The sequence below is a fragment of the Letharia lupina genome (genome assembly GCF_014066315.1).
Source record: "Letharia lupina isolate WasteWater1 chromosome Unknown contig_18, whole genome shotgun sequence".
In the NCBI taxonomy this organism is placed as follows: Eukaryota; Fungi; Ascomycota; class Lecanoromycetes; order Lecanorales; family Parmeliaceae; genus Letharia; species Letharia lupina.
The window spans coordinates 386,194-398,597 of record NW_023502987.1 but is presented as its reverse complement, the minus strand read 5'-3'; positions in this window follow the sequence as shown (position 1 = coordinate 398,597).

Genomic DNA, 12,404 nt, shown 5'->3' with positions numbered 1-12,404 from the left:
CTAAAATTTATTAAAATATAAAGATAGAATACTTAGTTATATTAACTAAAGAGTTCTATAAAAGAAAAGAGCGACTTAATACGGGCGCGCTAAGGCGTATTACGTGACGTAGTCACGTAATCGCCAAGACGCTAAGAGTTACGTGATCCGAATTTCAATACTCTTCTTCGTATATATTCTTTTATAAGCGAAATCTAGTAACTACGAAGTTTAATATTAATAATATTAAAATCGAGTAGATAAGATAAAGTAATTAGCGTCGAATAGTAAAAGTAAAATTAATATTAAGTAGCTAAAGTAAGTTAGCGCCGAATAGCTAATATAAAATTATATCTCTTATACTTCTATTTCTCTATACGAACGAAATTAAAAAATACGAGATTTAAAGTTTATAACGTCTAAAATAGAATAGATAAAGTAAAAAGTCGAAATCTAAAAATAACTATATTAAACTATGGCCTCTATTTAAATATAACTTAAATTTTACTTTTTATTAAAAAGCGATTTTTCGAAAATTTTATTTTTAGACTATTTAATATATATTAAAAATCGATTAATTCGAGATTAGAGAATATATATAAGAGTAGCTAAATAAAATAATTAAAAGAAATTCTTCTAACTGTATATCGCTAATTATAAGATTTCTATAAAGGCCGTTTTAGATAATTAGTTCTTAATAATAGTAATTATAATAGCGGCGATTTAAAGATATAATACTCGAGATATTAATAACGAATAGATCTAGATCTCTTAAAAGAGCTTTAGAAGTTTTAATAACGATAGCGATAATAGCGTTAAAGAAATAGCTATTTCGATATAAAATGGCGAGTTCGCTAAGTGTTAAGTCTAATATGACGGCTTAATAAATAACTCGAGATGATTATTCGTAATATAGAGATTAATAAAATAGCTTCTCTAAAGTAGATAACTTCTCTATATTAAGACTATTAGATTATAATTATAAATAATATTTTAGCTTAATAAGTCGATAAAAACTCTTAAATTTATTCTTATAGAGGGTCTTAATAAGATTATCGACTATTTATTAATTAATAAAGACGTAGTCTAGAGCGACGTTTCTAGCGATAACTTATTTCTATATATAATAATATTGAATATTAATATATTTAATATAGATATAAAACTAAGGGTTTTTAACTAGTATTATAGCGTCTTAATTATTATAAAAGATAACCACCGCTTATACTTATTTATTATTAAGATTAAATTAATTTAATAGATTATATAGCTAAATTACTTTCTTAATAACTTATATTTAGTCGATATATTTAATCTTATAGATCGAGAGTACTATAGTAAATTATCGCTTCGATAATTAATTAATAATCTCGCTATTGACGTTAAATATATATTTAGATATAGAGCAATAGATATTTTAATTATCGACTTAATTGGCGTTAATATAATCGCTTAGAGATTTTAATCTCCTTTAAAGATAAGTTAATAGTCGATAATTTATCTAAAATAGCGAAAGATTCGCTTAATCGCTTTTTAATAGACTTCGTTAGAGTTTAAACTATATCGAAATATTATCGAGATTATAAATATAATATTTAGTCTTATATTAAGTATTATATATATTAATAATCTTATTATCGACTAATACTCGATATAAGAGGCTTTAGAGACTTAAAAGTTCTCTTCAAATATTTAATATCTTTCGATATTTATAGAAGTAGATATATCTTTAAATTCTTATATATTATACTTAGTAAGAAACTTTTTAATATACTTTATTTAATTAAATCGAATAATATAATTAATATAATTTCTAATAATAGTTATATCTAGATAATAGATATATAATTCTAAATTAGTTATTTCGAAGTAACTATTAAGTTTATCTTTAATATCTTAAATTTCTACTTTATCGAGATCGGCTAAAAGAATATTATTCATATAAATTATAATAATTATAATATTATTAGTAAAGATCGAGAAATTAATCGTAATAAGCTTAAAGTCTAATTTCTTTAGATATATAAAGAGTATATTATATTAGATTCTTTGTCACGGGAAAGCGTGCCTTATCGCTAAACCGCTGCGCCAAAGCGCCAAAAGAGCGTGGACCCTTACCTGAACAGCAAGAATCCTCTAAAGCACACTATATCCGTAACAATTGCACACTTCGAAAAATGGCGCATGTCCCCATGCGCTGGCCTACACGCATGAGTAACGTATATAGGAACCCCCCGGGTGTGACCCCGTAAGCTACTTGCGGCCTGGTGCGAGGGAAGGCACGAAGAAAGGCACGAGGATTATGAGTCCCCACCAAATCCTCACCGAACCCGAGTGCCAAGTAACCTATTCAGACTGTCCGGGTCACACCCGGAATCGAACCGGTGTTGCTACCATTTGTCACGGAAAAGCGTGCCTTATCGCTAAACCGCTGCGCCAAAGCGCCAAAAGAGCGTGGACCCTTACCTGAACGGCAAGAATCCTCTAAAGCACACTATATCCGTAACATTCTTGGGGATTACTTTAAATTATATAGCGTCTTCTTTAGCTTATATATCTTATACTTATTATTAGTCTTAAAACTCGTAAGCTATATTATATAGATGATTTCCTTTATATTATTATAGAGAAAAGCGATTTTAATATTCATTTACTTTAATTTCTAATTGAGAACTATTATTAAAGTAAAGATCGCTTTATAATTTATAGATTTAATTATAAAGATAAAAGTCTTATTAGAATCTACGCCTTCGCGCTATTTAAAATTATAAATTATCTATCGAGCTTTATATTATATAATCTTCTCTATAAGATCTCACTTAAATTTATAAATCTATTTATTATTTAGAGTATACGTAATTTAAGAGTAAATCTATTAAGATCTAAATATCGTTAACTATAAGAAAGTTAACTTCTTTTTATATAATAAATTTCTATTCTATTTTCCGATATTTATTTATTATTATCTCTTAATAGATTTAGAGCTTAAATAATTTAGAAGTGTTAGCTTTAGCTAAAAGAATAAGTAAATCTAATAAAAGATCGCGATAAGCTCTAAGGACTTCGTATCGCCTAGATTACTTTAAAAAAGATTATTAATTAATTCTAGATTTAATTATAGACCTTATTAAGGCTTATATTAGAGATATTAATACTATCAAGATAGATCCCGTAAGCGTATTATCAGGACCAGTATAGATGCGATACCAGTATGGGTGAGGTAGATAGGATAATAAGGCTACCGAACTATGTATGTGGGAAGGAGGCATGATATGGTAGGAGATGCCTCCGCCAAGGCCCGCTAGCCATAGGGCTGAGGGCTGAGTAATGTGTCAAGGGTACGCTCGTAACACGTATTTTCGCTTAGGGTTTTAGATGATTCCGACTCTATCCTCTTTAGATATATCTATAATAATATCTACGGCGGAGATATCTATAGAGGTATTTTCCTAACGAAGATTTATATAATAGTAATAAATTCTCTTCTAACGGCTTTAGCTAAAATAATTACTACTTCGATAAATATTTCTTATCTTATTCTTTTTAAAACTCTCTCCTTTAAAATTAATATTAAAAAAATAATTAATAGCTTATATATAATCTTTTATAGCGTATTTATATAACGCTTATTTCTATTCTCGAATAAATTTTAATTATTAATCTTTCTTTCTTTAGTAAAGTTAAGCTTAAATAAAATAAGCTTAAAAGAAATATTATTAATTTAAATTATATTTAAATAGATTTAAATTTTACTATTTAATATTAATATACGATAAAATTAATTAGCTTTATAATTAATTAAGCGCCTCTTATAGACGTAGTCCTTATATTTAATTTAATCGATATTTAATAAATATATTTAATAAAAATTAATTTATTTAATAATTTAAAGATATGAAATATTAGATAAATAATTTATAAAGGTTTTATAAGAGATAATATCTCTTTTTAATATTAATTATAGATTGCGTAGATAATTAGAAATTTACGCGAATTTCGATTAATACTTTTATAATAACTTACTCTCTTTAAGTATAGCGCTAATCTTACGTTATATCGTTTAATCGAGATATTCGAATTTACTATTTATTTAAAAGTTATTAAATATAATATCTTTCTAGATAATTTCTTTAATAAGTTAAAAAGTATATATATTATAATTATCGTACTTAAAATTATAATTATTACGAAATCTAATATAAACGTAATTTCTATATTTAACTTAATTTAGAAAAGATTTAAATATCGCGAGAATTATAAGATTATTCTTATTAGAAAGTAAGAATATAGCGAAATAAAGCGTTTTATCGTCTAGAAAGATTACTATCTATTTATAATTATTATAAAAAATAGAGAAAGGCTCTTTAGAGATTATTGTAAATTAGATTATTTTTCTAGCGATTTAATGTTATATAACGCTTATATAATTTAATTTTTATATTAATAATATTATATAATTCGTACGCGTCTCTAGAAAGTAAAATAGATAAGTTTATTTTAATATATATTTTAATTAATTTCTTAAGGTTCTAAAATTCTAAATAGTCGTAATAAGCGTATTATATATATAAGATTTTCTTATTAATTTAAGAATCTAGAATATTAGTAAATAAGAATAAGAATTTAGATTTAGATTTAGATATAGATATAGATATAGTAAACTCATTATAGATAGAGATATCTTTATTAATAACTACTAAATATATAAGAGTTTTTATCTATATATTTAGCGTATAAAGATAATTACGCTAACGTCTAAAAATAATATTATACTTCTTTACTCTAATATTCTTAGATATAAACTAAAGAGAATAGTTTTAATCTTCGAGTTATCTTTAAGAAATTAGATTAAAACTACTATTAGAGATATATTAGATATCTTTTATATATAAAATTTATTTATTTTTAAAACCTTTATATTTAAGCTTAATACGCTTAAAGCTTATAGTTATAACTAAATTATTAACTTTATTAATTAAATAATATAATTTAAATAAAATAAAGATTTAAAAGATTAAGAAGTTATAAGTAATATATTAAGTGTAAATATTATTAATAAATTATAGATATAATAATATAGCGGCTATAGATATCGAAGAAGTTTAAGCTATAGTCTTTAAACCCTTTTTAATAAAGAAATAATAAACTTAGTTTTATAAGAATTAAGAATTAATAATAAGATATATAATATTCTCTAAATTAAGATTAATATATATTATAAAATTATATATTATTATTAGCTAAATATATGTTACAATAATCTTAATATTGCTAGATTAGTAATTAATAATAGACTTATTATTTTAAGTATTTTTATTTTTATCTTTATTATTCGAGCTAAAGAAATTATTATTATTATTATCTTTATCGCTATCTTTATTATTATAATTATTACGACCTTTATAATTATTATAATCTCCTCTATTATTATTATTATCTTATTTCTTAAATTCGAAATATAAAGTAATATATTTAACGTTATTATACTAGTTCTTTTTATAATAATTATAATATTTATAAGTCTAAGTATAAGTGCGGGAGTTATTAATATAGACCTCTTATTAAATCTTATACTTAATAACTTTATCGACGATAATTAATATAATAACGCTTTATAAATTATATATAAAGAATTTATTAACTAGCGTAGCTAGTATATAGATTTTAATACTAATTAAGTTAATAGAATTAATTATAATATTAATAAATCGAGTAATTATATAGTTTAAATCGAACTTTATAATATCGTTATTCTTAAAAGTATTATAATTTTAATTATATTATTTATAGTATAAATTATATAGAGAATCTAAGTCTAAATAAAAGCGATAGATTTTTTAATTCTTATCGAACTTTAACTTTAAAAGTAAGTTATCGAATTTATTTAGAATTTTTATAAATCTATTAACGTAGAATTAAAAATTATTATTATATCTTATAAGAGTAATATTATTTATCTTTCTAAATATAAAATTAAGAATATTTAAATCTCGAGATTTAAACTTATTTAGAGTCTTCTAAACTTCTTTAGTATTAATCTTATTCTTAATTTTAGAATATAAATTCTTTTTATAGCGTAATTTTAATATAATATAGATTTAATTTTACGCTTATAATTAGTTATCGATTTAGACTTTAATAATAATAGTATTAATAATTAACTTTATATAATTTTTTTTAATATAGCGCTATAATCTAAGTAGCTTTAATTTATTCTTAAATTATTACTTCTAAATTTAATAATTAAAAATACTTTTAAGCTTATCGATATTATCGAAACGACTTAAAGAGATCGAGATTTTAAGTTTCTCGAAAGATATAGTATTTAGAGACTCAATAAGCTCTCTTTATTAGAGAATAAATTAGATAAACTCGCTCTATTAAAGTCTAAATTTAAGAATAAAGTCTATATATTAATAAGGCTTAAAAAAGTAGTTAGAATAAGCGATATTAATAAAATTAAGCGCGCTCGAAAATTAAAGAGATCTTCGTTAAAGATTAACTCTAATAAAGACTTAAAAGTTAATTACTTTAATATTAAGTTGAAATCGATAAGAGAGCTTAATATATACTCACTCTCGCTATTAAAATATTTTTCGTAATACACTAAAGATTTAAACGTATAAGAGAAATCTTATTAAGCTTTAAAATTAATTTAATATAATTTAAATCTTTACTTACGAAGATTTATTATCTATTAATACTCGAAATAGTAAATAATATTCTATCGAGAAGTTAAGTAATTAATAAATTTTAAAGATATTAAGATAGTTTAAGAATATCGTAATAGTAAGAATCTATCTCTTATATATAGATATAATACTATATTATTAAAATTATACTAACTATCTTAATAATTAAAAGCTTTAATTATTTTCTTTAAAATTAACTTAATTAAAGTTTAAGATTAAGATCGAGATTAATTATAAGATTATTTACTTACTATCGAGATATTTTATCTCTAAAATAAATACTCGCATTAAGACTTCTTTATAACGATAGAGATTTCTTTCCCCTTTCGCTTTTAAGATTAGGATTTTTATTCTTTTAATTAATATATCTCTATTAGCGATAACTAGAAACTACGTAATTAGCGTCGAGACTAGAATTTTTTTTTTAGCTTCTTTTAGCGATAATTAAGATAGCTAGTTTTTAGTCTCTATTACGAATATTTTATAATTAAATAAATACGAAGTCTAAATACTCGCTATCTAATTCTTTAATATTTATAATATATAAATAAAAGCGTATTATCTCTTTATTTAGCGTATCTTATATAGAGAAGCTAATAATACTCTAGAGATCTTAGCGATAATATAATATAATTAATTATATAGCGACTTTAATAGTTTCGACTAGATACGATATATCTTAACTCGCTTTATATTATCTTAAATAGAAAGTAAAAGTATCTAAGTAATAGCCTCTAGCCCTTAGATTATAAGCGAATTATAATTATTTAAATCTAGAATAATTATTTTAAAGTAGAAATTTCTTATATTAAGGAGGTTAATAAAGTTCTTTATAGTTATAGTTATCTTTATTATAATAAATATAAATATCTAAAGATAATCGCAGTTATAGCGATAGATTATATTATTATTAAAATAATTATCGAGTATAGCTCGAGCTTATAATCTATTAAAATATAAAGATAGAATACTTAATTATATTAATTAAAGAGTTTTATAAAAGAAAAGAGCGACTTAATATAGGCGCGCTAAGGCGTATCACGTGACTATATCACGTAATCGCCAAGACGTTAAGAGTCACGTAATCCGAATTTTAATAAAATTAATATATTTAAAATAGATATTAATTAAGAAGTAGATAATATAGAATAAAATTATAAAAACGTCGAAATAAGTATAAATAATCTTATTAATCTTAGCGAATATATTATTAATTAAATTCTCTATTCTTTAACGCTAAAGATCTTAAATTTTACTAATAATTATAAAGAATTCTATTATTATAGCGTTTAATATAATAATATAATCTCTATAGTCTTATAATAAATTACTATTAATTATTTAATCGCTCTCTATATATATAAAATCTAGAGAGCGATTACTACTCATATATCTACTCTAGCGTTTTTAAAAAGCGAAAAATTAATCTTTAATTAAATCTATATTATAAATAATATTTAAAATTAATTTATAATATAATATAACTTTCTTCTAATTATATTTCTTATATTAACTTTACTAGATATAGCTACTATAATTATATTAATTAAACACTTTATTATAAAATAGCTATAATTCTTAAAAGTATTAATCTCTATATTAATATTTTTAAATCGATATTTAAAAGATTAGAGATTAATTTAAATATAAGAGATTATAAGCTATTCTATAAGAACTTATAATATTATAATTTATATATCTATAATCGTCTTACTTTAGATAAAGTTACTATTATCTAAGAGAATAATATTAATAATCTATTAAATATATCTAAGACTAGAGATATATTAGTAGAAACTTAAAGTAATAAGAGATTTAATATTTTATATTAATATTTAGCCTATATATCTCTACGCTATTCTCTTATCTTTCTATTCGATAAATAGTTATAATATAATAATATATCCTATATAGATAATATATTAAATAGAAGTTTTTTTATTTAGCGAAGTAGAAATAGCGAAATTATTTTATAAATTAGAAAAACTATTAGTCGAGATAGCTTTATATAAGTAATATTTATCTTATATTATAGATCTATATCGTTTATTTCTTCTATTCTATCTATCGCTAATTTTCTATAAATATATAATATAGAGTTATTCTAATAAGTTTATATAATATAATATTTAATAATAATAATAATCTAAATTAGATAATTAATATAATATATAAATATTAAATTAAGCTAATAATCTTTTTTTAGCTAAATTAATAGCGTTAATAGCGAAGATAAATAAAAGATTTCTTTTATATTAATCTATCGAAGTAATATATCTAGAAAAAAAAAGATATATTTAAATAAAGTTTATATTAGAGGCGTAGAGATATTATTAAAAAATATATTATATTAATTTAAACGCTAGAAAGCTCTTTTATCTACGATATCTTCTTTAAAGACTTATATATAATAGATAATAATATTCTTTCTTTTTATTATAATATCTATATAATAAAAGATTTATTTTATAATAATATTAAATAAGATTAAATATTAAATAAAGTAGTAGTTTAATAAAAAGAATACGCCTTATAAAATCTCTTCGTAATAATTCTATTATAATATAAATTTAATAATTCTCTAAATCTATAGAATAATTATAAATTAAGATATATAGATAATTTCTTTTTTATTAAATAGAAAATTTTTAAGCGTAATATAAATAGCTTATCGCGCTAATAATAATATTAAAATATTATAACTTTTTTTAATATAATATTTCTTTTTTTATATATTAAAACTTTTTATATTAGATATATTTTTTCTTAGTAATTTCTTTAATAAGTTAAAGTATTTTAAACTATAAAATAAGAAGATTATTATATTAATAATGGTTTTAGAATATCGCGATACTTTTTAATATAGTATTCTTTTTTTGACTATTAAAACTTTTCGCGCTAGATATATTTTTTCTTTTTTTACTTATAAATAATTTAATTCTTCTCTTATACTTTACGTATATTTCTTAATTAATACTTATTATTCTTTATTTAAATTCCTTAAACTTAATACTATACTCTTTCTTTATTAAATAATATATAATATAAATAAACTATTATTAAAGACTTCTATCTTTATTTAATTTAAATTCGCTTAAAGAAAAGTAATGTTACGAGCGTACCCTTGACACACCCCTCAGCCCTATGGCTAGCGGGCCTTGGCGGAGGCATCCCCTACCATATCATGCCTCCTTCCCACCTACATAGTTCGGTACCTTAGTTATCTTATTCAACATACCTACATTGATATTGCATCTGTACCGGTCCTGACACTATAACTAAGGTCAACCCACTCATTTCATTCGTATTAGCGGACGAATTCAAAGAAACGCGCTGGCAGGGGCTTTGGCAAGAAACCAAGTTGAGCCATCGTATCCCTGGGTAAGCCTACCAGACAGGTAAATCGATTTCAAAGAGCCCAAAAGGGACAGCGAAACGGCCTCGGCAAACAGTGGTCGAGGGATAAAGAAGGCATTGGACCATTCGTACGGCTAGCGAATCGAAAGAAATAGCCAACACCATCTCACATTTCCACATTCAAAACACACACCAGCAGCACCACTTGCAACTTCACACACTACAACGCCTGAGGTTTTAACGGGGCCCCAATCAGACAAGAAACGACCGAGTTACAGCCAATTGAAGATACTGTTCTCCGAAACTTCCCCGCATACAACTTCTCTACGAGACAAGGGACCCCCTGAGCGGAGCAAGTGCACTCGAAAGGCCACTGTTCAAAGCACTTACAGTCTTCTTGACGCCTCAAACGGTCAGGAAATAAGTGTGTTAAACCCCCGCAAAGAAACAACCTTGCCTTGGGCTTCACAGTGAAATTTTTTATTCTCAACACCGAATAATTTCGACACGCCTTGGAGAGGCTTCATTGTTCTCTAGTACATCTGGTGTCCCCAGCACCCATTCTTTCGGAGTATTTAAACTCCTCTCCACTTTGTTTCAAACCTTCCTTTCTTCTTTCCCATGGCGAAGTCCAACATCGAAAGAATGGATCAAATCAAGACCCTACTAGAGCAAACCAAGTTCCGACGGGTGTCAGTTCTACCAGATGATGCCCCTGACGAGGCAGACTCGGCAGATACGCCTTGGGATGTCGCTAATAGCCTACAACTACAACATTGGGCCAAGCACCAACCCGACGAATTCATGACTATGTTGAATGAAATTCGTCAGGAGCGAGACGATTTCCGGGAGGTTGCTACTCGGTATCACGCCGCCGTGATGGAAAAGGACCTGGCCATGAACGATTTGTACCAGGCCCACAGAATGACCGAGGAGGCAAACCAACTAGCCCGAGACTTCCAGAAGGACATGACTTCCCTGCAGCGGAAAGTCAATGGCCTTGAGATACAGTCAATGAAAGACTCACGGCTGTCACCGATCGAGGAGGAACGCACGCCTAGACGTTCAAAAGAGAAATCAGTCAAGGTCCCAGATCCACCTCTGTTCATCGACGGTAGCGACCCTACCTGGGACGACTGGTCCTCCAGAATAGAACAGAAATTCAAGGCCAACAGCGATCATTACCTTACCGAGGACTCCAAGATAGCCTACGTAGTCTCACGACTCGGCGGTAAGGCTGCACAACATACGATGCATAGAAGACTTCGGAACTCCACCAACCCGTACCAGTCTTTCACTGAGATCATGGACGAGTTGGCCGATATCTACGAGAACTCAGACCGACGTAGTGATGCATTGCGTGACATGCATGCTCTACAGCAAGGGACCCGACCCTTCATCGACTTCTATTCAGACTTTATTCGACTAGGCACCATCCTTGGCTATGACGAAACCCTTATGCTGGAGGACTACCTTCCCAAGAAACTGAGGAAGAAACTGAAGGAGGCATGGCAGGTCGTAGGAGGTTTTACTACCTTGAAGGCTGCAAAAGAATACCTTCGGAAGCTGGATAACTCACAACGTGCTGATTACAAGGATTTTGAGTCCACAAAGGCCACTGTCAAGTCAACTACAACACGGACATCGACGACAGCACCCGCGGCCAATGCACGCCTCATACCCGTCACCGGGTCCAGTTCAAGTACGACCACTACGCCTCTGAATGTCACGACCGGTTCGAAACCGAGGGAACCAATGTGCTACAACTGCGGCAAGAAAGGCCACTACCGGAAGGACTATACAATAACTACCCAAACCGAGGCCGGCAAAAAGGCCTTCGAGGAGGCACGACTCCACGCGATGGAAATGAACGAAGAATTCGAAATCGATAACGTCGACACCACGGGTAGCGACGGTTCTTCTTCGAATTCGGGAAACGAATAGCCTCTTCCAAAGTCACGATAAGAGGTACTCATGAAGTGTGCCTGGTAGACACCCCCAATGACGCCCTGGCACGTCGTCCTTTCCGCACACAAGTCACGCTATCTTCACAAGGAAGGGAGTACTTACTTCAGGACTCTCTTGTGGATAGTGGATGCACCGGTGCTTACACAGTCATAAATGAGTCCTTGGTCCCAGCGATATGTGAGGCCTTACATCTGGAACCACTCCCACTGTCACGACCTAAACCACTAAGGGGTTACGACGGCCAGATCGCAAAACGACCAATTACACACTGTTTACTCCCTACGGTGACAGTGGAAGGCCATCGAGAAGGAACATGTCCAATGCTAATTGCACCATTGAAACACGACATGATAGTTGGAAAACCATGGATGAACAAACACGGGGTAGTCCTTGACATGTTACGGGATA